This window comes from Pan troglodytes, chromosome 3 (assembly GCF_028858775.2).
Source record: "Pan troglodytes isolate AG18354 chromosome 3, NHGRI_mPanTro3-v2.0_pri, whole genome shotgun sequence".
In the NCBI taxonomy this organism is placed as follows: domain Eukaryota; kingdom Metazoa; phylum Chordata; class Mammalia; order Primates; family Hominidae; genus Pan; species Pan troglodytes.
The window spans coordinates 121,125,572-121,131,610 of NC_072401.2; positions in this window are offsets into that span (position 1 = coordinate 121,125,572).

Genomic DNA, 6,039 nt, shown 5'->3' on the forward strand with positions numbered 1-6,039 from the left:
AGGATTATTTGGCTTAAGGTTGTACAGATCAGCATCTGCTTCTGGTGAGGGACTCAGGAAGCTCTTAGATATGGGAGAAGGTAAAGGGGGAGCAGGCTGGTCACATGGCAAGACAGCAAGCAAGAGAGATGGGAGGAGATGCCAGCCTCTTTAATCCACCAGCTCTCCTGTGAACTAACAGAGCAAGCCCTTGCTCATCACCTTGGGAAGGACACCAAACCACTCATGAGGAATCCACCCCAATGAACTAAAACCCTCCCACTTGGCCACACTTACAACATTTGGGATCATGTATCAACAAGAGATTTGGAGTGGAGAAATATCCAAACTATATCACCAGGTGATGACTTGATATATTCATAAGTCTAATCAAGGTAATTGGTTGGAATATTTATCATATTAAATATTTATCTCTTTATATTATGTTGGTGTGAAAGTAATTACAGTTTTTGCCATTAATCCTTGATCCATGAAGGTTTTTCTAGAAAGAGTTTCATGGTCACGCTTGCCAAATCCTGTATTTTTCTTCAGGATGGTCAAAATATCTATAAACATATTAGCATCTTAGAGAAAATTTGCAGTAAAGAAACCGACAATTTTCCACATGTATTTGACCACGGAGACACTTTTGGAGTAACCCCATTAATTAATAATCCTGAGAACATACATGAATAAACATTGCTCTATGTTTATTTTCTTAAAACACAGATTTTACCATTGCGCTTACCTACTCAAAAACCTTCAATGAATCTGCCTATTTTTTTTCCAGTAAAATGTCCTTTTGAAGATCCTCCACAATGCAACCTGCTCTTTTAGCCTGATTGTATCTTTGCTGTTTCCCAGTGTAGATCCTTGGCTTTCATAAAGGTCAAACACTTTACTCTTTTCTAAACAAGACTTACTCAAATTTCTAACTATAATCCTCTACTCCCTTTGGTCTCTATATATCCACACACTGGGTAAGCCATTTAAACTCTCCTCTTCACCATGTTTCCCCTGAGCATTCCAACTCAAATTAGTTGTTCCCATATAACACATGAGGACCTGACCTCAGTAGACACTGTACCACGAGGAATATGTTGGTATATTTATGTATTGTCCAGAAAAATAAAATTGTTGTGGTAAACAAGTATATCTTGGGTTTTATATAACTTTTTTTTGGTCTAAGAATATTTTTAAATATTACATTTAAAGCCTGGCTTAATGTCTACTAAAAATGCATGTATTATTAATGAATATATGCAGTTTTCTAAGAATGTAGGGATTTTACATGAATTGCTAACATTGGTACACTTCAAAACTGAAAAGGTAGAAGAGCATAGGAAATTTCAGTGAATAGTAAAAAGACGTTAATTTGACTAACTTAGTACATTTATTTTTTTTGAGACAGGTTTTTGCTCTGTCACCCAAGCTGGAGTGCAGTGGTGCAATCATAGCTCACTGCAACCTCTGGTTCCCAGGCTTAAGGGAGCCTTAGTCGCCCAAGCAGATGGAACCATAGGTATGTGCCACTGTGCCCAGCTAATTTTTTAAATTTTCTTCAGATACTGGGTCTCGCTATTTTGCCCAGGGTAATACTTGATACAGTTTTAAGATATGACTTCACAGCTTGTACTTATTCACAAGTATATACTGGAATATACTATTTTTATTCAGCATGCCAAAAGTGAAATATTGATGTGATATATTTGGGGATAATTGCATTTGTGTGAAAATTCTTTTAAATATTTTATCCACACCAGCAGATTAAAAGGGACACAAAAAATACCTTTAAATGCGTCTGTGAGTTTTTGAGTTAGAAAGTAAGACATACAAAATCTCTAAATTTGAAAAGAAGATGAGATGAAAAAAATAAGAAATAAAGAAAAGCTGAGATTTGACCAATTTGTCAATTGCGACTCATAGAGGAGATTCTTGCCATATGGAAATGCTGTAGTTAGTAAACGATAGTTTTCCCCTCAGGATATTCAAGCACAATATCTATTTGAGAAAGGCAATTTATTTCTTAATTTTGAAGAAAGATCCTAGGGACTGATAAACTGTGAAAGGACCCCACAGTGTAATCTAGAGTGAGTCAAAGGCAATTCGACTTTCTGATACTGGCCTTTACCACAGCTGAGAGTAGGACTGTGTAATCGTTAATCAGTCTGCATGTACTGGTATACTTAATATTAAAGGTTTCCAAAAACAGAGGAAGGGTACGTAAGATGGATAACATATATTCCAGAGGGAAAAAACTCATAAGCTACCTGTGTCAGAAAACTAATTTTTGTTGATGGTGGGGATTAATTACTATGATATATTGCGTGGAATATATATACACACACAATTTTTATTTCACAAAAGCAGCATGTAAGACTTTGGGGGATGGAGTGTATATTAATGCAAAAAGCCACCTTTTGATCAGAAAGCACTGGGCACGGCCTTTCACGTTTTTCTACACTTCTTTCCACATTAGCCAAATGAGCCCGTGCTGTAAAGATCTGTAGTTAATGCCGATTCTATTTTCCATTTTTATTCTGTTTTATTTGTCCATAGCATCTAGGAAAACACTCATTTTTTTTCCCGTAGTCCTCAATGTCAATCTTAATTTTTCTGGCTTAGTCCCTCCAAAGAATGAAATTGTTCCTTGGACAAGTAAAAGAAAATTCTAGAAAATAAAATTGTCAAAGAAGAATTATAATTTTCTGAAATAGAAAAAGAGAAACTACATTGTGAGCTTTTTTTCCACAGATGTTATAAATTTTGTTGGGAGGAAATGCATAATTATTAGAATCTTAACAAATATCACCCTATTCGTTCTGCAGCAAAGAACAGAGCTCCATGGGAGGAAATAATTTGGATTATCTACAGTAAGGTTGGGAGATCTAGGAAGAAGGACCTAGGAAGAGGCCACCACTCCCGGCCTCTCCAAAGATTTTTGATTAAAAAAATGTTGTTAGGCTGGGTGCGATTGCTCATGGCTGTAATCCCAGCACTTTGGGAGGTCAAGGCGGGTGGATCACTTGAGGCCAGGAGTTCAAGGCCAGCCTGGGCAACATGGCAAAACCCCATCTCTACTAAAAATATAAAAATTAGCTGGGTATGGTGGCACACCCCTGTAATCCCAGCTACTGGGGAGGCTGAGGCAAGAGAATTGCTTGAACCTGGGAGGCAGAGGCTGCAGTGAGCTGAGATCATGCCACTGTACTCCGGCCTGGGTGACAAATTGAGACTCTGTCTCAAAATTTAAAAGAAAAAGAAAAGAAAAAAAAGCAGTTAAATCTTGGACCTCTTATTCATAGTGTCCAATATCATACAACATCAAAGCACTAACATTGGAACATTTGATTATTGTCCAATGTTCAATTAAACAATATTTAATATAAATGTGCATACTATTTTACCTATTCTATGGGTCATTTTTTGATATTATGGTATCTTCTCTTTGTGAGTAAGCTAGTACTTGCTCTTTCAATTGGCAAGTTTTTGTCCAGTTCCCTACCTCTCCCAAAAAGAGCTTGTAAAGGTGGATGCCTAAAAATAATTAACATGCTGTATTTTCTGCTTTGTGATATCAAGATTAGGCCAATATTTAAATATGTGTTCTAGTACTTCTGATTTGAAAAATAATTACATATTAAATTAAATAATCTAGATCATTGCCTGATTTAAACATTTTATATTATACTGTGTGCTACAAAGAACAAATTAAAAACTTTCTAAAGAAGGCAAATTTCTACTTTTCTATGCGATTACTCATGATTATGTTTCAGATAAAACTGGGAAATACAAAGTTTTGTTTCTTCAGAATAAAAAATGAACTAGCTGGGAAATTTTAAAAGAAATAACAATAAAAACACTGACAGAATAATGGTTACCTCTGTGGAGTAAAAAGGTAATGGGATAGAGAAAAGCCGAAAAAGAAACATCAAGCATATGTATACTATTTCATTAGTTTAAAAAAGACTTAAAAATTCTAACATTATGTCATATGCTTCAGTTACCTATAAAAATAGATATCACATAAATATCTATAGCATATGCATGACTGCGTGTGTGCGTAAGTACATACATGTACGTGTATAAACATACAAAACATTGCTCAATAACTAAACAACTACAGAAATTTTTATCACAACTTTCTTGTCTTATGTTTTTGTGATTTCTCTATATTGATGCATGTGGATCTGATTTACTCAGCCTAGTTGCTATACAATAGTATTCCATTATGTGAATAATGCATTAATCTCTGGATAGATAGATAGATAGATAGATCAATATAGATATATATACTGATCAAACTTCCTGGAGGTTTGCCTAGATTGTTAGCTTTCAAAGGAAGTTTTAAAAAATCATCTCCATTAACTTTTTTCTAGATTAATTGTGTTTTGTTTTTGCAATTATCTTCAACTTTCTTACTGTTCTTTTCAATTCTCTAGCTAGCTTCTTAGATTAAATGCTTAATTTATTTTTTGTAATGAAGATATTGGGGCTACTAATAACTTCTAGATATTGTTTTAGCTGCATCTCACAAATTTTGATTTTGTTTTTAATATTTTTCATATTTTAGTATTTTTACAATCATTCACCTACTACATTTTATAGTTTTGTGACTTTTTTTTTAAGCCATTAATTTTTTGGGCTTTGATTTTTATGTCTTCCAAACTGTGACCTTTTAATTACTATTTGTAAGTTAATTTCTAATTTAGTTTCCTCATGATCAGATAATACAGTTTAAATGATTATGATTGTGACTGAGAGCATATACTTTTTTTTGATACCTTCATATAATATGTAAAGATCAAATCAGTGTATCTGGCATATCCATCACCTTAAATATTTTCCTTTTCCTTATGCTAGAAATATTCAAATTATTCTCTTCGACCTACTTTGAAATGTACAATAAATTATTATAAACTATAGCCATCCCACTCGTGTAACACTAGTTCTTATTTCTTCTATCAAACAGTGCATTTGTACCCATTAATCAAGTCTTTGTCATCCCACCTCCCACTAACCTTCCCAGCTTCTGGTAACCACCAATCTACTCTTTATAATCGTGAGATCCACTTTCTACCTCTCATGTATGAGTGAGAACATGCAATTTTTATCTTTCTGTGCTTGGCTTATTTCTTTAAATATAATGATCTCATATTATATTAATGTCGCTGCAAATGACAGGATTTCATTCTTTTCATGGCTAAATAAGATTTTATTGTATATATATACCACATTTTCTTTGTCCATTCATTCCTCAATGGGCATTTAGACTGTTTCCATATTTTGGCTATTTTGAATAGGACTGCAATCAACATGGGAATGTAGGTATCTCTTTGATATATTGATTTCCTCTTTGAGGAGACATATATTCAGTAGTAGAACTGAGGGATCATATGCTAGCTCTATTTTTAGTTTTCTGAGGGACCTCCATACTGTTCTCCATAGTGGTTGTAAAAATAGCGTACGAGGGTCCCCTTTCTCCACATCCTTGCCAGCATCTGTTATTTATAGTCTTTTTGATAAAGGCCATTTTAACAAGGGTGAGAAGCCACCTCACTATGTTTTTTATTTGAATTACTCTGATGATTAGTGATGAGCATTATGTCATATGCCTATTGGCCAACCGTATGTCTTCTTTGGGAAATTGTCTATTCAGATCTTTTGCTCATTTTTAAATCAGATTTTTTTTTTTTTTTTTTTTTTTTTTTTTTTGCTATTGAGTTGTTTGAGTACCTTATGTATTCTGGTTATTAATCGTTTGTCATATGGGCTATTTGCAAATATTTTCTCCCATTCTGTGTGTTATCTCTTCATTTTCAATGTTTCCTTTGCTGTACCAAAGCTTTTTAGCTTGATGTAATCCCGATTGTTTATTTTTGCTTTAGTTTTTTATGCTTTTGAGGTGTTTGAAAAAAATATTTGCCCAGATCAATCTCTTGGAGTGTTTTCCCTAACTTTTCTTCCAGTACTTTCATAGTTTCAGTCTTAGATTTAAGTCTTTAATTCATTTTTATTTGATTTTTATGTATGGTAAGAGAAAGGGGTCTAGTTTTATTC